The sequence below is a fragment of the Cynocephalus volans genome, chromosome 5, assembly GCF_027409185.1.
Source record: "Cynocephalus volans isolate mCynVol1 chromosome 5, mCynVol1.pri, whole genome shotgun sequence".
NCBI lineage: Eukaryota > Metazoa > Chordata > Mammalia > Dermoptera > Cynocephalidae > Cynocephalus > Cynocephalus volans.
In genome coordinates, this window is record NC_084464.1 from 22,108,366 (window position 1) to 22,128,407 (window position 20,042).

Sequence of the window (20,042 nt, forward strand, 5' to 3'; positions counted from 1 at the left end):
AGGATTGGGGATAAGTCCTCTAGTTTATTCTCTCACATAAGCCTAGTCTCCCAGGAGTAGATTGATGAGTTAGAGGGGCCTATAGATCATCTAAAGGGAAATTCAAATACAGGTCAAAGGATAGGTAAAGAGGCCAGGGCTAAATATAGAAATGTGGTAATAATTTGTGTGGAAAAATTGGAGAAATCTCAACAGTGACAGCGAAGAGTAAGGATGAGCAGGCAAAAGGAGAAGAGGCTGGGAAAAACCTCTAAAGATAACCAAATTAGTAAAATTTTAAACATGAAATGTGTACTTCCAACATAAGATGCCAGACTAAGCACACTCTATTTAAGAAAGTTCATTAAAATTATAGTAAAAGATGTAAACCTACAACAATGGAAAGAAAGTGTGGTGGGTATCAGAGGATACAGAAGGCAAACTCTTGAAAAAGTGCTGACAAGGGCAGCTGAGCTTAAAATCTTCACAGAGAGGCTGCAGCAGAGGAGAGAGAAGCTAGGCTGACCAGCAGACCCTGGGGACAGGCTGGGTTCCTGACCATCAGGCCAGATGCATTAGATAGTAGGTTGGAAAAAGTAGGGCTGAAAGTAGGAAGTAATTATAGGTTCTATATGGAACTTTTGACAATGGATCCCAGAAGACAGTGGAGCATTCCTTCACAGTTGAGGGAAAATGCCATTAACCTGAAATTCTATACCTAAATCATTATTCCGTGTTAGAATTGAATATAGACATTTTGTAAACATGCCATGGGTGGAAAAGTTTGTTTCTCGCATACCTTTTCTAAAGGAATTATTTGAGGATGTGTTCCAAGAAAGCAAAGAACTAAACTAGGATAGAGTAAAGTACAGGATTCAGAAGACAGTGTAACCAACTCAGGGGGGCAGTAGAAAGTAGCTCTAGTGTGAGCACAAGGCAGCAGGGCCCGTGGGGAGACTGGACTGGAGAAGAGGCTGAAGGGACGACCAGAGACCAGATGGTGTGAGAGAGTGCTAGAAGAACGGAAGGATAAGCAAATGGCAGAGTGCGCAGAGGATGAGAGGAGTGATGAGGAACTCCAGGTCAAAATGAAAAGCAATGCAAGAAAATCATGGCCTGAGTATGAAGCAAATGCACTAGGATGCCTCATAAAGATGAATAAACTGGGTTCCAAACAATAGATAGACTGTGCAAGAAGCTGGAAGATAAAGGAAAACATTCACACATGGGAGAGTAAAATATTTATATAATAAATTCATGGTGCAAAAGTATAGCATCTTGGTCCATTTTGTGTTGCTGTATCAGAATAGCACAGACCGGGTAATTTACAATGAACAGAAAATTATTCAGCTCATAGTTCTGGAGGCTGGAAACCCCAAGAGCATGGAGTTGAAGAACACTACTTGGCACAACAATGATCAATATTTACACCATCAAACAATGTAAATATTATTAGTTGGTTCTTTAACTTATGGAATCAACCTGTATACAAACACTGAAAACTTTATTTAGGCATGTAAAAAATTTAAAAGTTCTGAACCCTGACAATATAAAAGTAAGGATTTGGCTACAACATTGAGAAGTGGAGGGAAGGATATAGATGACAAGATAGTTATTTTACAGAGGGGGCAATAAAGAAAACTAATAGAAGGGCCAATATTATTGATGCAGATCTGCTAGCGAGGGAGGGAAGAAGAGAAAGCATTACAGATAAACTAGATCATCATCAAGCAGTGATGGAGTCAACAGATAAAATCAGAAGCTGAATATTCAAAAACGAGCTGTATAAATGTAACAGAGGCTTCTAGTTAACTATTTAATATCCATCCTCCTCCTTTTTATACAATAAAAATGAATCAGGGCACATGGCCATCCAGCTAAAACTACATTTTCCTTGCAGTTAGGTATGGCCAACAAGGATGGGAGCTGAAGAAAAGTGTTCGAACTTCAGATCAGGTCCTTAAAATATGAAAAGCATGGCTCTTGCTCTGCCTCCCTAGGCTGGAATGCAGCTGAGGCAGAGAATCTGTTAAGCACGTGGAAAAGGTCCACCTCTCACAGAGGCCGGAGCAGCAAGATAGAAGGAGCCTGGGTCCCAGCACTATCAGAGTGCTCTAAATTGCCTACTAGGGCTATGTGAGAGGAAAATAGCTTCTGCCATGCTAACACCACTATATTTGGGGGTTTGGTGTTAGAATAGCCTGACTTGTATCTGACTCCTACGAGTAATTATCTGGAGACATAAAGGTAAACATGTAAGATTTAAAACAGAAATGATTGAAAGTTTTATTCTGGAAACTAGAATCAGGTGGTGTAGCAGTTGAACAGAAGATAAACATTGCTTTTCATTACAAAGCTATGTTATTTAATTTTTAAGCATGTGCTTGCACTATTTTGATGAAATGAAAGGTAATTTGTTAATTAGAAGAAGATAGGACATATACAGTAGCAAAATGAAAATAGCCCATTCTTTCACCACTATGAGAAAACAACTTGGTGATTTACTTTAAGCTACTTTTCTACACACATTTTTTCTTTGTTTGATTGAAAGTCTACTTTTGACATTTAAATTTTTAACCTACATTATTGTACATATGTTATTTTATTTATTTACTTATTTTTTTGGTGGCTGGCCTGTATAGGTATTGAACCCTGGCCCTTGGTGTTATCAGTACCATGCTCAAGCCAACTGAGCTAACCAGAAAGCCCCCATATATATTATTTCAAGTGAACTCAGGCTCCTGTGTGGAGATTGGACTCTTGGAGGCAAGATGAAAAGGGACATGACCAGTTAGGAAGTTATTGTAGCTGTCCTGGCAGGAATTAATGGTGGCTTGTACTTGGATAATAATAATAATAGAAATGATGAAGGAGTTAGGATTCTGGATACAGTTTGAAGTTTGGTTCCAAAAGAGTTTGTGCGTGGATAGCAGGTGGGGCATGAGGAAAGGGAAGAGCTATTGGGTGACTGGGAAGGGAATGATGCTGAATAGTAAGGGAAGAATAGATTTCAGGTAGGAAATCAAGAATTCTGTTTTAGATACATCAAGTGTCAAATACCTATTACACATCTAAGTGAAAATATTGAGTATCAGTTGTATATAATAAATCTAAGCTCAAGAAGAGCTTAGAATTTCATGCGTACACACACACACACACACACACACACACACAATACAGAATATATATATTTCAAAGATCCTCGGTCTTTTAAAAAAGATCCTATATATGTATAAATATACGTTTATTTTTTATTTTATTTTTTTTTCCCAAAGATCCATACCAGGTCATTCACCTTTTGGGAACATCCTAAAAGCCATTAATTCTCCTCTGTACTGGAACACCTACACAAGGTTTTCTTAGCCAGACTCAGAAAAACGCCTCTTTTCCCCATTTCCCTGCACTCACATTAGGCGACAGGTAGTTTTTCTTTTTTTTTTTTCATTTTCTTTTTTTTGACCGGTAAGGGGATTGTAACGGTTGGCGTGGTGTCGCCCGCACCGCGCTCAGCCAGTGAGCACACCGGCCATCCATATATAGGATTCGAACCCGCGGCTGGAGCGCCGCCGAGCTCCCAGCTCTGCTCTCTCCCGAGCGAGCCACCGGCCGGACCCAAGCGGGCGGGTAGTTTAAATCACGTAGTAAAAGAGGGTGAAATCAAAAGCTGTGATCCACAAGAACAAATGGGACGTCAAGTCGGTTCACCATTGGCAAATGGGGGCGTTTAAATAACTTAATGAAGAAAAAGCAAGTTCTCAAAAAGAGGCCGACCCGGACTCGGTGGGAAGTCGCCCGAAGGCAGGGGGAGGGGCCTGCGCCCGCCCCGCCCCTCTCCTGGGGACGCGGGACGTTTACACTCCTGACAGCGCCGGCCGCGGAGGAGGAGCGGGAGCCGTTCGAGGAGGAGCGGGAGCCGTTGGCGGAGGAGCGGGAGCCGTTGGAGGAGGAGCGGGAGCCGTTGGAGGACGCGCGCGCCTCCGTCGCAGGGTGGGTGCCCGCGCCCGCAGCGTCCGCGGGGCGGCGCGGCGGGAGGTGGCCGATCGGCTCCCGGCCTCGCAGCCCAGCCCCCGGCCCAGCGGGCCTTACCGCCGCCGCGCCTGGCCGAACCGACCGCACGCTCCGGCTCCCTCGCGGGCGGGAGAACGGAAAACTCCCAACTTCCTGGTGAGTCGCTGCCGCCGGGGGCGCGGGCGCCTGGGCCGACTGGCCCCTGCCGGGCGGGGCTGCTTGTGGGAGTCGGGCCGGGAGACGGAGGTCGGGACCCTGCGGGGCGGCCTCCAGGAACCCCGCGCCCGGGGGATGTGGGGCGGGGCGCGCAGAGCTCGGGCCGGCTGGGGGTTCGGGTCTGATCATTGGCAGTCGTTGGCGCGGGCTGCAGGAACCTTTTGCCCGGTACCGATTCTGTCGGCCCGAGGCCGTCGTGGGCGCCGCGGCGGTGGCAACAGGTCCTTGCTGTCAAGACCTGAGGAACTTCAGTGAAGTCCCGCCCTCGGCGGATGCTGATTGGTGGCGTCTGGTATTTATCCTCGCGGATTGGTTGAGTCCATCTGTCAGGATTCGGCAGCAGCCCGACTTAGAAAAATGAAGTTCACTGGGAGAGAGAGAGTGGTGGCAGCCAGGGACATTGGGGAGGACCTGAAGTGTCTGGAGAAGTACAGGGAGGGTGACAGACCTGCTGGAGAATGACCTTTAGAGAGAGTCGGGATTAGAAAATGTCGGAGAGGGATTGATTGCGAGTTAATGGCGAACATCCGTGGTGATGGCGGCAATGGAAAAGAAACAAATGGAAGTTGAGGCCAAAGTCAGGGAGAAGAAGGGGACCCAAAGGAAAAAGAAAAGTAAGACCACGAGGCTTCAGAGAAGCGTTAGGCAGCAAACAAAAGCTAGAGGATGCGTCAGTGAGGTCTTAGAACTCCCGTTGCCTCTCTTTTATGCTGTAGACTTTGGGAAAAGTATCAATAAATGAATCCTGTTCTCGCATAGCTGTAGTCCTTGTTAGGTATAAATACTAAAAATATCTAGGATCCTGCCCTTCTCTGCACGGGTGGCCCAGAGCCCACGTCAGGAACTCCAGAGGCCTCTGTCCCTGCTCCTTCCCAAGGGTGACCTGTGCTGCTGGTGTGTGCACCTCTGGCTTCGAAGGCAGCTAACTGCAGGGCTGTGCTTGCAACTTGGATGTGAGAGCTGCGGTGTTCACGTGGAAACCCAAGAGGCTCTTTGACTTCTTGAGGAGCCGGGGTGGGAAGAGAAGGGGAGATCGATCGTGTGCGGTCTGTGGTCCTCACAGTATGGCCCAGCCTGAAACTTCAGGGTGTCTAAAAATCCTAAACTTGAAACTGACTTTCCAGGTAATTAGGAAGGTAAGTTGTTGGAGTAAGCAGGACTGAAGCCATGTTGGGAACTAAAACTGCATGGGTTCTAAAAGATTTGCAAACGACACAGATACTTTTTTCCTTGGACTTCATTTCTCTGAGTTCCCTCTTTCCCCATGGTTATTAGATATTTTGAACCTCGGTTATGGGTCAAGATGACATTATATACATGGACGTGAAGCTGTTCTCCGGTCAGCCTGGAGCTGCAGAATTGCATGTGCTATCCAAGGAAGACTCGCTAAAGCTATGCTGATTCCATCCCTCCAGCAGGACCCTGAGATAACAGCAAGGACGGGAGCAGAAACCAGACGGAGGCTGGCTGAGACTGCACCTGGTTCCTTGCACGTGCCCCTCCCTCCTGCTTTTCATTTCCCGTGCTCCATTCCCTCCGTTCCCCCTTAAACTCCCCTGAAACCCTAAAGTGGTAGACAGTTCTAGTCTGTCTCCTTAGACATCTGATAATGAACTTGCTGCCTCGCACCAACATTTGGGGCTCACCAGTCTTTTGTTTCTGATTGGTGAGCAAGCGGTGGGACCTGGATGCCAGGAACATACTTGTAAAGGTAGGAGGATAGGACATATTTGATTGAACTGTTTGCAACTCAAGATGGGGCTTATAGGACTTCAGCTTGTGTTAGTTGATTGGGGGAGGGTTCAAGGAAGGGGTGGTTTTGTTCTAGACTGGGTGCTGTCAAAAAGCAAGAGCAATTCTATGATTATCTTAATTTTTACCTAGAAGCAGGCAAAATAGTGCAGGAAAGGGAGACATCTGGCCCTTTTGTGGTGTGGACTAAGTTCTTGTTTTTGTCTGTTCTTAGACAATTACAGAACGGTCTTGGTTTTTGTCTGGATCCAGAAAGGTAACAGAGAGAGTGTTCTGGGACATGGTTTATGTTCAGTAGGAGAACTCCATGGCCTGGCTCAGCTATGGTGGTCAGGGGCTGCTTTTTTTCTTTCTCAAAGTTCACATTATAATCGGTTGTTTTTTTCCTTTTTTTAAAAAAGATGACCGGTAAGGGGATCTTAACCCTTGACTTGGTGTTGTCAGCACCACACTCTCCCGACTGAGCCACAGGCTGGCCTTGTTTTGTTTCTTTTAATCAAATACATTCTGAGTTAGTTCCTTCCTTTTGCTTATAACAAAATACATGAAAGTGGGTGATTTGTAAAGAAAACAAAATCTATTGCTTACAGTTTCTGAGGCTGGGAAGTCCAAAGTCCATCTGGTGGTGGTGACAGTGACCCCTGGGTCTCACATTTCAAGATGGTGGGAGCTGAGAGAGCAAGACAGAGAAAGACAGACTCTCCTCTTCTTTTAAAGTCCTGAGAACCACACCCCTGACCATCATTTTTAATCCATTTGCTCCTGAATGGTCCTACAATCCAATCACCTCTTCAAGGCTCCACCTTTCAACTACCATAATAGGATTTCCCACCCTCTTAACAGTCACAGTGGGGGCTAAGTTTCTTTCTTTTTTCTTTTTCTTTTTCATGTACAGCAACCAGGGATTTAAGATAAATACAACCAGCATAGAGAAACTCAAAACTATACATAAGCCAAACCCAGATGCCAAGAAGTGGGGATGAAGGCAGGATTTCTGACCCTTTGGTTCAGCCGGCCCTGCAAATAAAATCCAACCAAAAGAAATCAAGAAAATAACCACGACTCATACTGAGCTGTGGGAGAAAGAGGGGTGACGGGACAAAGGTAGGTGTGGGTGTCACCATGGGGTCAGGTCTGACCCTGGGATGGGAGGGGGAGGGCAAGGTCCTTCACCACCACATAAGCCAAACCCGAGCCACCCAGGTGCTATGAGGCCCTGCCCGAGCAGGGAGGCTGTGTCACACATGCGGCAGGACCCCGCCCCTCCCCCAATGGGATCAGACAGTGGCCACCCAGGCCTGCTGGGCTGGAGACTGACACAGGTTCTGCCTCCTTGTTTAGGCTGCCTGTGGAGAGAGGACGGGGTCACTGCTTAATGATGGCACCTGGCTCAGCCCCAGCAGACCACAAGAAGCCGGCCCCAGACTCACTCAGTGCCTCCAGCAGCTGTGCGGACGCCGCATCCTTGGCTGCCGTCATGCCCGTCCTGCCCATCTGGGGCCAGCGCAACCCAGATAAGGCCGCTGAAAGGCACTGGATGACCAGGGATCACCGCCTGGTACCAGAAGTGGTGCCAGCCAGCAGGTCCTGTCCCCAAACACTTGGTGAGGAACACTGGGCTGCCCAGCCTCATTTGTTGGCACAGCAGCTGGAGGGCAGCCCGAGCCCCTTGGGACCCTAGCCTGTCCCTAACCAAGGCCAATCGGCTGCCCTGCGGCTGTAGGCAGCGCAGTGAGGGACCCGCAAGCTGCTGGCGGAGTCGCTGCTTCGGGCCTGGCTTGAGCCACTCCACGGCCACCTGCCCTCCACAGAGGCGTGACAGCCCTCCCACCAGGGCCTTTGGGGGCAGGCGGCGGCGCTGCGCTGCGAGCTGAACTTGAGCAGCGCGATCTGCGCGGGCGCCGCCGGGGCTGGGCAGCAGCAGCGCCCCCCTGCAGGCCGGGCGCGGAGGCTGCAGCGCGAGCAGCAGTGGCGGCGGCTCCCGTCGGCGGCGACCCGTCCACGCGCAGCTCGCTCTTCTCGCCGCAGCGGGCGGCTGTGCAGCGGGGCCATGGCGGCCTGCGCGCCGCGCCGCGAGCTGCAGCGGGCGTCGGGAAGACGCGGTTCAGGCCGCCGAAGGTCATGGGCAGGCGGATCTCGCAGGCGGCCCGCGCGCTGCCACAGTGGGATCTGCTGGTGCTCGGAGACGTCGTGGGGCAGCCGCCCGAGAACACCTCCGAGCCGGCCGGCGGCGGGCTGCCCACCCGGCCTGGGACTGGCCCGCCGTCCTTCCTCTGCCCCTTCACCTGCACCCGCGGACGCCCGTTTCCCTGACCCGCGCCTCCAACACCGCCTCGTTCTCTGGATTCACTTGCTCACCCCGGAGCTCACACGCCCGCTTGGACTCGTAAGTTTCTACTACAGAAAACCTGGGGAGTACAATTGAAGCCTCAATGAGTTTGGGGGGACACAATTCAATCCACTACGCTTTCCCCCTACTTAAAAGAAAATGACTTTTTGAAAACCAGGTCAGTTTTCTTATAAAAAAAAATATGTCATTCTGGAGCAATCTCATAATTTCTTTGTGATGGCATTTAACTTGTTCCAATAAGCTGAATATAGGTCTAACGGCTTAGAAAGGTTAAATAAAACTTTTTTCTTGCAAGAATACTGTCTGGACGATGTCAGGAGGTGAATACATCCTGGCAAGAGGTATGGAATAGAATGGTAGATTGCCTCACTGCTAGTGATGTTAAATTTGTTTAACTTATTTTTATTTGTTAGTGATGTTAAATTTGATAACCTGGTTCAAGTTGACAGCAAACTTCTTCAGTATGAAGGATGGGCAGTGAGCCAGCCATTTGTCTGTGGGTACTTTGGTGCTATGCAAGTATCTGCTTCCCAAGACCCTCTTTCCAGCTTCAATTATCAAAACCTAAGTCGATGATTTTATTGTTCATTCTACATTTATTAGATGGCACTTGTTTCTTTTCTTTCTTTTTTTTTTCTTTGGCTGGCCAGTACCGGGATCTGAACCCATGACCTTGGTGCTACAGGGCTGTGCTCTAAACAACTGAGCTAACCAGCCAGCCCCCTAGGTGTCATTTTTCTATAAGGAATTTTCACTTCTCATCTGGGGATAAACTGCAGTTCCTCCTAAAACAGGGCATACTTCATCATTTTCCCTTTCAATGTTGAATTATTTATGTTTTTTAAATCTTTCTCTTCTTTTCCATTTTTCAATGCTGGATTTTAAAGTAAGAATTAGCCATATGAGTCATCTCAAGTCATGACGAATAAGTGTTTTTCCCCCTTGGTTTCCAGTATCATTAAGGATTTGTGGATTTTTTTTTCAATGTTTTATAAAAAGTTATTACTATCTTTTCTTCGTGATGCTCAAATTGTCCCAAATTTGGGCAGTGGGAACTCCTTCAAGTTGGCTATGTAACTGCAGACAAGATAGACTTAAGTCTAGACTTGACAGAATCCGTCTTTTAGGGCCACGAGTCAGATCCAGCCTCCTGCCTGTTCTGGTAAATACAGTTTCCTTAGAACACAGCCATGCCCACTTCATTCACATATTTTCTCTGGCTGCTTTATACACTATAAAGGCAACAGAAACCACATGGACCAAAAATCCTAAAACATTTTCTATGGGGCCTTTTACAGTAAAAGCTTGCCAACCCCCTATTCTAGAGGCAATTGATAACATGATATTCTGTGCAAAGGGCTTTTTGTCTGATTACTCTTGTTATTTAATGATTTAAACTATTTTAAATTTATTTTTCTAATTGTTGCTTATATAGAGAAATACATTTGATTTTTGTATTGATTTTGTAGCCAGGGAATTTCTTAACTGATTTATTAATTCTAATAATTTATCTGTTGATCTTTTTGGATATTCTATGATTATGTTATATACATATAATTTTAATTTTTCCCTTCTGATACTTATACCTTTTCTTTTTATTTATTGCCCTAGCTAGAACCACCAGTACATGTGAAATAGAAGTGCTGAAAACCAGTATCCCGTCTCTTTCATAATATCAGGTAGAAAATTTTAATTACTTTAAATACAAAACTTTCATGGAAATACCTTCGTATATTAAAAGGATACTTAATTGTTGGAAATATTTTCTCTTTAAATACATTTCTGGGGCTGGCTAGTTGGCTCAGTTAGTTAGAGCATTCTGTTGCCAACACCAAGGTCAAGAGTTCGGACCCCAATACCTGCCAGCTGCCAAAACAGAAACAAAAACCAACTTTTTGGAGTATAAAATTATGTGTTTTATTATAATATAATCTTTTTTACTTAATATATTCTGAACATTGTCATTAAGTATTATGTTGTTTTTCTTCTACAAGATTTTAATACCTACGTGGTATTCCATCACAGGCTTAGTTAGACATTAACCCATTTCATCAATCTCCTATTAGAATTTTCTATTCTCTCCAAGTCTGTGACAAATTAACTACTTCCCTCTTCTCTCTCTCTCTCTCTCTCTCTCTCTCTCTCTCTCTCTGCTTTTCCTGTGTCTGATTAGTACAGGGATCCCAACCTACTGTTGCTTTCTGTGTGGTATTGATGATAAGTGGCGTCCTTGTTGGCTGCCTGTCTCTCATGCCCCTGTGGACATCATGCTCTGTAAACTGTCTGCACAGTTCCTCACGGGGCGAGCCCCTTGGCTGCCCCCCATGTCCTCTGATGGGCCTTCTGGACTTAAGTAACATGTTCATTCCTGCATGCCCACTTTCCTTGGCCTCTTTATTCCTTTCTCTACCATCTTTCTGGACAATTCATGCATTTCCACTTTACCAGTGTTGGCTCTCCCTTTGTCCAGGCTTCTAAGAGCTCCCCTTTCCCCACATCCCAACAGCAAGTCCCCCCCCCTCCCATGGGACCTTGCTAGGATGTCTCCGAAGAATGAACTCCTGAGTCAGTTTACCCCTTCTTATCTATCTAGTCTTACATTCTGGCCCCCTTGATCAAGCACACTTAAAATCCAGTCCTAGTTGTACCTCTCTGGCTCCTGCTAGTACCTGCAAGCTAATTCTTGGAACATCTTTGGTGTAGAGTCTTTTTTCTCTCTTCTTAGGCTAGGCATGTCTGTAGCCAGATTTATCCTAGTTATCAGCCTAGCAACCAGGAAAGGATGTGGAGGAAGCTTCTGAGTGAGGCACCTGCTGCCTTGCAGGAGAGAGTCCTCTATAACATCTTTCATCACAACAAAAGTGCTAACTCTTGCTAGAGAAGAGTGAGCCCCCTCTGCAAGCTCTGAGGGTTCAGGGGAGCCTGTAGAGCTAGCATTGTCAGGGGCACCCATCCAGATGTCCCATCCCATGTTTCAAGGTCTCAGGATTTCCCCTCCAGGGCCCTGATCTCATCATAACAGCCCCACCTTGACTGAGCCTCAGATGTTGCTGGAGCCTACTGCTCAGCTGTGTGTGCTCTTCTGTGACACAAAATAAGGGTGCCTTGGGAAGCTTAGCCATTAACCACTTGTTTCTCATTATCCCTTTGCAGAACATCAATAGAACTTAGCAGTCACCAACCAATTCCACTCTTTGTAGGCACTGTTTCCCCAAATTTTCAAATCACTGAATTATTGTGTGTACAATGGTGTTTCCCTGCACCAGAACATTTTCTCACCTGCAGTAGTGTCCCCTCCACTGTGATGTTTTCCCAGCTCAGTGTCAGTGGAATTGTTAGCAACTGGGCCACACCTGTTTGCTATGACCTATCTTCGTACCACTTCCCATTCAGGATTAGGGACAGTGAGTGAGCCAATCCAAAGCCCGTCTTACTGCTGGCTTTGTCAAAGCCCACTCCAGGAGCTGCTTGTGCGTTTGGAACTTACTAAAAGAAGATGCCAAGACAAGATTAGACACACAAAATATTATTGAGGAGAAACCCCTGTGCAGGGAAAAATGGAGGGATGAGGCAGGAAGAGCCATACACTGTGCTGCAAGTCTGTATGAGGATTCTGTTGCTGCTGTAACAAATGACCACACGCTTAGTGGTTTAAAGCAACATGGGTTGATTATGTTACAGTTCTGGTGGTCAGAGTCTCACTGGCTTAAATCAAGGTGTAGGCAGGGCTGTGTTCCTTCTGGATGCTCCAGGGCAAACTCTGTTTCTCACCTTTCTTAGCTTCTAGAAGCCGCCAGCATTCCTTCCCTTGTGGCCTCTTTGTCCTCAAAGCCAACAGTTGCATCACTGTGACCTCTGCTCTCACTATGACTTGTCCTTCTCTGGCCCTCCTGCCACCCTCTTCTAAGGGTGAATTCATGGGGCCCACCAGAATAATCCAGGAAAATCTCCCCATCTCAAGACCCTTACCTTAATCACATCTGCACAGTTCCTCTTACCACATGAGGTAACATATTCACGAATTATGGGGATGAGGATGTGGACATTTTCGTGGACCATTATTTGGCTAACTGGAAGGTCTTTTCTCTGTAAAGGAGCAAGGGAAGGAAGGGAACTGGATAGTAAGACTCTTAGATGGTAGCATGCTTCCAAGAAAGTTTTTCCTGGGACAAGGGGGGGTCCTTGAGCTGAAATTGCTGGTCAGAGGAGTCCTGTGATTTCCAAGAACATACCCAGCCTAGTGTCTTTCCTCTCTCAGTCACTGTCTGGGTGGTGGATAGCTGGGGGCCCCCATGTGTTACATTTTCTGCTGCAGGAGACTGGGCATATATGCTCATGGCTGCCATAATCTGTTCCTGAACCAGATCTGCCTGGGGTTGTGTTGTAGCTCTATCACCTTGTTAACAACAGGAACTGGGGCAAATTACTTTAACTTTTTGGTGCCTCAATTTCCCCAAATGCAAAATGTGGATGATAATGGTACCTAATTAATGAACCCAATAGATTTCAATAGGGTTGCCTTGAGGAATAAATTAGTACAGAGCTCTTAATGACTATTATCTATACTTACCTGCTGTTAATGGCAGAATTGGGACTCAAACTCTATACCCATAGCTATAATTTCTATGCCCTTTCTGGTATAGCATATTGCTACATGGAAAAGTCTTCATGGTGGGGTGGTTAAATCCCTGTCTCTGTTGCTTTCTGTGTAAAGGCTTGCAGACTACCTGGCAAAAATATTGTAGGGGAGATACCTGTCTTGGATGTCGGCCAGATGAGATGGCCATGTAGGTTTGTCTTATGCTCAGATCCTATGATTCCATGATCCTGTCTAAAGAGAAGTCTGCATGATACAGGTGGGTGTGTTGGCCCGGGGGTCCAATTCCTGATTAACTACCCTGCTCTTGTTATGCCTTTTTAGACTTTGCATTCCACCTGTCTTAACATTGGTTTAAGTCAACTGAGATACTTATACCTTCCCACTTTCCTTGTTTGGCTGTCATAATGAGCAAGGAGATAACACATCCTCTACCCCTTTCCCCAAATTAGTAATGTATAGAATGCTTCTAGAAGAAAAAATACTTTTGTACTGTCTCCCTTCTATAGTGTTGACTTAAAGTATTTTCTGTTATTACTTATATATTTACAAACATAAAACTGGGCATAAATGCTTCATGCTTATACTTATTATGTCATTATATAAAATCAAATCAAATTTGTAAATTGAATACAAACAAAACCACAAAACCAATAAGGTTCAAATAAACAAAATTAACTAAATGGAATAGATTTTTTAAAAATAAAAATGAATTGTTGCTTGCAATAGTACTGGCTGCCTTAATGATAGTTGTTTTGAGTGACAGTATTTGGCCTCTGTTGGTAATTAAGCATTATTTATTATTTTCTCATTAGTTCAAAACAATTAGCACAGTATTATTTGTGATTATTAACACAGATTTAAGTGTGGGTATCAAAATGATGTGCCTGACTCATTTATAAGTAGTTATCCACTTATACTATATGAAATATACTTTTAATATTTGTTTTAGATTATGAAGATAAAAACTCAAATATTCAAAATAATATTATTGGAGAAAACTTGGGGATGTCTGGGAATGTAATCCATCATCAAACACTGAGATAATGAATGTGAATGTGATTGCCAAAGGAGTTAATAGTTGCTAGGAGCCATTGCTGAGACAAGATTTTAAGTTAAAAGCAGCTACCAAATCACATGAAGTAACATTTCTCATAACTCCCATCTCCTGACAGCATCATAACAGGTTGGCGAGGCTGATATTTCTGTTTCCTTTTGGATCTTCTTGGATCCCTGGTCATAGTGCTGCTCCCTGTAGTCCTAAAGGAAGCTGTCAGAGTCTTGCAGGGGTGAGGTAAGCAGGGTTAGCCAGTGAAGCAGCATTTCTTAAGGGGTAAGAGCAGAGTGGGAAAGGGAAGGACAGGTACTAAGCAAGCCAATTTTCTGGACATGACCCCACCTTCTCTATTACCTAGCAGGCAGGACAATGGTTTTTCCTCTTTCAGACAAGTACTGGCCCTGGCGTCTTAAGGGTGCCATATTTATAGGACAAGAATAAATGGATTACAGGGCCTTATAGGATCTTTAAAACTTTTACTACGAGGTTAACAACACTACTAATGACTTTTGGGTTATGTTTCTGGAGAGATAAAGGGAAGAGGCTTGAAGGCTATGCTTTTCCCTTTCCTCTTCCTTCCTTCTCTGTTTCCCTTTATTTGCTTTTCTCTTTCCTTTTTCCATCTCTTCATGTGATTTTTCTCTTTGTCGAGGACATAGACATTCTAGGTGGTTGCTTTTCACTCTTTTCCTTACCCTTGACTCTTTCTCAGTCATCACATTTGAGGATGTTTAATTACCTGACTGTTGAAGGAAGAAAATAATAATAAAATACTATTATGAATATTATTCTCACATGTTTGTATAATGTTTTAGAATTTATAAAATGCTGTTTTTTATACTTATGTATGTCATCTTGTTTAATCTTCACAACAATCTGTGATGTAGCTATTATTTTCCTATTTTACAAATGGGAAACAGAGGCTCAAAGAAGTGAAGGGGCTCTTCCTCTCTGTCTTCTCCATTTCTGTTGCTTTTAACTCCTTGCCTTCTTGAAGAACCCAGTCATAAATATGTAGGCAAGACTGAATCAGATAAGGATATGTGCCAGGGTGGGGGAAGCTGCAGTTGCCCAGGATGGGGAGTCCGAACTTGACCAGAGTTGCTCCTAAATATTGACTACATATATCCAATATTCAATAGAAAGTGTGACCTACACTCAGGAAAACAAAACAAAATAGTCAATAGAAACCAAGTATAAATGGGCTCAGGTAAGGTATTTAACAAAGACTTCACAGCAACTTTTATACACACTTTAAAAATTAAAGGAAAAATGATAATAATTCAACAAATAAGAAATCTCTATAAAAATAAAAATTTGTTAAAAAGAACAAATAATAATTCTAGAGTTAAAAATGTAATAATTGAAATAAGAAAATTGTTACATGGGCTCAATAACAAATTTGAGATGGCAGAAGAAAGTGTCAGCGGGCTTGAATATAGGTGATAGAAATCATCCGATTTAAAGATTAGACAGAAAAATATTTTTAAAATGAGTAGAGACTTAGAGACCTGTGAAATGAGCATACCAAGATACATGTAATGGGAATTCCAGAAGGAGAGGAGAGGCAGATAAAAGAAAAAAAATTTTTTTTGAAGGAACAATGGCTCAACGCTCCCCAAATTTGGTAAACAAACAAACAAACAAACAACAACAAAAAAAACCATTTTATATACTGATCTAAAAAATTCAATGAGTCTCAAGTAGAATAAGCCCCCCAATATAAACACTTAAACATATTGTAGTAAAACAGTTGAAAGCCAAACACAAAGAGAAAATTTTTAAAGTCACAGAAGAAAAATTACTCATCACGTACAGGGCAACAACAATATGATTTACTGATGACTTGTCAACAGAAACAATAGAGACCAGGAGACAGTGGAATGACAAATTCTAAGTGCTGGGGAAAAATATTCTTAATAAAGAGTTCTGTATCTAATAAAAGCATTCTTCAAAACTGAGTGCAAAATAAGAACATTTCCAGAAAATAAAGACAGAGTATCAGACCCACATTACAAGAAATACTAAAAGAATTATTCAAATACTTCTCAAATATTCAAACTCAAAACTCTTCACTTTATCTCTCCAGAAACATAACCCAAGTCATTAGTAGTGCTGTTAACCTTGCAGTAAAGTTTTAAAGATCCTATAAGGCCCTGTAATCAATTTATTCTCATCCTATAAATATGATGCCCTTAAGATGCCAGAGCCAGGACTTGTCTGAAAGAAGAAAAACCATTGTCCTGCCTGCTAGGTTTGAAGTACTTCAAACTCTAAGGAAATGATACCAATGATCATAAAAATTCAAAGGACGAAATGAAGAACACAAGAGATGATAATATGTGGATAAATATAAAAGACTATATAAATATATTTCCTTTACTGTTTTTTGTTAGTTTGCTTAAAAGATATAAGATTTTTTAAAGCAGTAATTATAACATTATATTTTGGTTTAGAACATGCAGATATAATATATATGAAAATGATAGGACAGAAAAGGAAGGAGAAGTGGAGCTATATCAGAGAAAAATTGCTGTATTTTGCTATACTTAAGTTAGTAAACTGAAGTATGTTGTGATAAATTAAGATGCATAGTATAATGCATAGAGCAAAAATATAACTGAATGATACATTGTTAAAAAAGTCAACAGAGGAATTAAAGCAAAGAAATTAAAAACAAAAGAGGAATTAAGCAAAAAAAAAATGCTTAAAACAAAAGGACACAAAGATGGAATAGAAGGGAAAAAAAGACATGAGATACATAGAAAACAAAAGCAAGATGGCAGATGTAAATCCAAACCTAATAATTACATTAAATTTAGATGGACTATACACTCCAATAAAAAGGCAAAGATTGTCATGTGAATTAACAAAAGCAAAATACAACTACCCATGAGACACACTTCAGATATAAAAATACAATTAGTTTGCAAGTAACAGGATGGTAAAAGATACAGCATACAAATAGTGACCATATGAAAGCTGGATTGGATATATTATTACCGGGAAAAATAGCTTTTAAATATTATTAGAGAAAAAGAGGGACATATTATAATAACAAAAGGGTCAAAATATCAGGAAGATATAACATTTAAAATGTATATGCATCTAACAAAAAAGCCCCCAGATATATTAATCTAAAATTTGCAAAACTGAAGGGAGAAACAGACAACTCAACAATTAGAGTTTGAGATTTTCAATCCATATTCACAATATTTGAAAAATCAACAAGATGGAAAGTCAGCCAGAATTTAGAAGACCTGAACAATTCTACAAGCAATGTGACTTAACTAATATTTATAGAAAACGCTAACTCAGAAGAATAGAATATGCATCCTTTTCAAGAAACAAGGAACATTTTTCCCAAGAAAGGCCATAGTCTAGGCCTTAAAATAAATTTCAATAAATTTAAAAAGATTGAAATTATTCAAAGTATATTCTTAGTCTGTAACAGAATTAAATTTTGGAATTAAACACAACTTCTAAATATTTGCTGATCTATCAAATTTCTTTTGGTTGTTGAACAGTAACTTAGAAGAAACACTTAGGAACAATGCCTCCACATACTACTTGTTAACCATTTCCCCTAAATCAATCTCTGAAGTTTTCTGAAAGGTAACATCTCTCTAGGACGTTGTCAGGAACAACTCATGACAGGACAAGGGGAGCAAGGAGGTACATCTGGCTGGTTGAGAGAGTTGCTGACAGGTGATATAATGAGAGTGGCCACAGAAAGGTCAGCCGTTAAATCAAAAGGAGTGAAAGAAAAGTAGGTAAGTAAGTAGCTCCACACCTACCCTCCTGCAAACAAGGAGTAAGAGTGTTCTAGAGAGAGGTCTTGGAGACGTGAAATTGCCTAGTGTGTTTGGGGAATTTAAAGTCATTCAGAAAGTGTACTGGGGCCAGAGCAAAGGGAAAGGCTGACCCAGATTATGAAAAGTCTGATATGCCAGGACCAGGCATTGGCATTTCTCTTACAGGTGAGGAACGCCAGTGAAGGACCTTCAGCAAGGAAAAAGATATGATTAAATACGCGGATCAATCACTTTTGTGGCAGTGAAGCAGATGGATTGGAGGGATCGAGAGACAGTGTACAGCCAGTTAGGAGACTATTGATATATCCAGGTGAGAGGTTTGCTTGAACCAAGGCAGTGACAGTGGATGTGGATTGGGGAGAGGGCTGACAAATGAGATGTTTAGGAGGCAGAATCAGCAGCACTTGGAGATGGCTGGGGATAAGGTGGATGGAGGGCTATGAGTCACTCCCAGTTCTTGGGTGTGGAACACAATGTGGGTGTTGGGGTGATCTCTTAACACAGGCAGTGCAGGAAGAGGAGAAAGTTGAGTGTGGGGTGGGGGTGGGGGTGATGGGGAGATAGTTTTTTGGGATATATTGAGTTTGAGATATCTATGGGAAATTCATAGAAAGACATGGAGTTTGTGAGTTTATAACTTACTGTTGTCCTTTGTGGGTTTTATATCTTAGGAGAGTGGTTGTATTAGTCCATTTCTGTCACTTATAACAAAATAGCTGGAACTGGGTAATTTATAAGAAAACAAAAATTATTGCTTGCAGTTTCAGAGGCTGGGAAGTCCAAAGTTCAGGGAACACTTATGGTGAGGGTCTTCTTTGGTAGTGGCTTTACAGCAACACAGGGGTTTCACGTGGTAGAAAATGGTGAGCAGAGCGAGAGAGACTCTCACACGCTCTCCTTTTAAAGCCCTCAGAACCACGCCCCTGATCACCATTATTAATTCATTCACTATGGCATGGTCCTACAATCTAATCACCTCTTCAAGACCCCATCTTTCAGTTACCATAATAGGAATTCCCACCCTCAAGAGTTACAGTGGGAGTTAAGTTTGTAATGTGTGAATTTTGGGGGACACAATTCAATTAATTCACAGTAGTGGTCTTAGAGGGAAATAAGGATTTGGAAACTGTAAGCATCTGGGTGTTAGTTAAAATTATGGGAATAAATGATATCTTGTGAGGAAAGGATGTAAAACAGAGGAGAAGATAGACAAGTGCTGGATTCTGGACTGTACAAGCATTTAAGGTGTGAGGTGCTGGAGAAGGGTCCAGCATGCATGACTGAAAGAAGCAACTGGAGAAGAGCCAGGAGAGAGCCGACCAGGAGAGGTAAATTCTAAAACAGGTGGGAGTGGTCAACCCTGTGGACCCAGCAGAGTGTTAGGTAAGTAATGGAAAAGGCTCCTTGGAGTTGGCAATGGGGATGATGATGACGGATGCGCTCAGAGTGGTGTCCATGGAATGGTGGTGACTGAAGTCACAGCGATGGCTCTAGAGGGGACTGGGAAACAGGGAATGGAGACAGCCAGTGCCCACTGTTCTTCCAAACGCTTGTCTGCCTGTATGAGGGATCAGATGCAAGCCAAGGATGGAGAAGCAAAACCCAGGAATGTTTCTCTGTGTCTTTGTTTTAGGGCAGTACAGACTTGAACATGTTGACAGGAGGAAGGGAAGAAGCCAGGAAGAGCAGCTGCAGATACAGAAGAAAAAAATAAATAAAATTAAGGGGGAGACAGCCTAATTTGGTCCTCTTTGGGACCACACGGGCTCCTGAGTAGTGCTCAGGGAAAGGTGGGACTTCGAGGTGTGATTTCTTTCTTTAGAGCTTTCTGGGAGGGCGGGTTAGGAGCGGCGTGGAGGCACAGTCCACCCGGATGATGTGGCGAGGCCTGGGCACCAAGGTCAGCATGTCTGTCCCATCGAGGAGTCTGACTGCTTCATTCCAGTTGGAAGGACATAGGATTGTCCACTGTCCCTGGTCTAGTCCCCCAGATCTACCCAGCCCATGTGCTATTATCCCTTTTCAACTATAGAATTAAACAAAAAATTGCAAAAACAGGTTAGGCTAGAGGGGCCCTTAGAAGCTGTCTGATGAGTTATTTTCAGATGAGGAAATGCTTGTCTAGAGATTAGGTCAAGGGCGTACAGCTAGTAAAGGAGAGTTAGTACTAGAACCAAAGGTCCCAGGCTCCCTGGCCAATGATCTTCAGTTTCACCAGTTCAGCCTTTCCCCATTTGCTGGCCACTAGTCCAGGCAGGGAAGTGATTC

At 43.4% G+C, this 20,042-nt stretch overlaps 1 long non-coding RNA gene across 1 annotated transcript; it reads left to right on the forward strand.

The window, feature by feature from the left end:
- Positions 1-3,925: 3,925 nt before the first annotated feature.
- Positions 3,926-8,455, forward strand: LOC134378780 (uncharacterized). The gene is made up of 3 exons (XR_010023695.1): positions 3,926-4,143; positions 6,851-7,059; positions 7,297-8,455. It is a non-coding gene; the product is annotated as an uncharacterized LOC134378780 (long non-coding RNA).
- Positions 8,456-20,042: the final 11,587 nt, after the last annotated feature.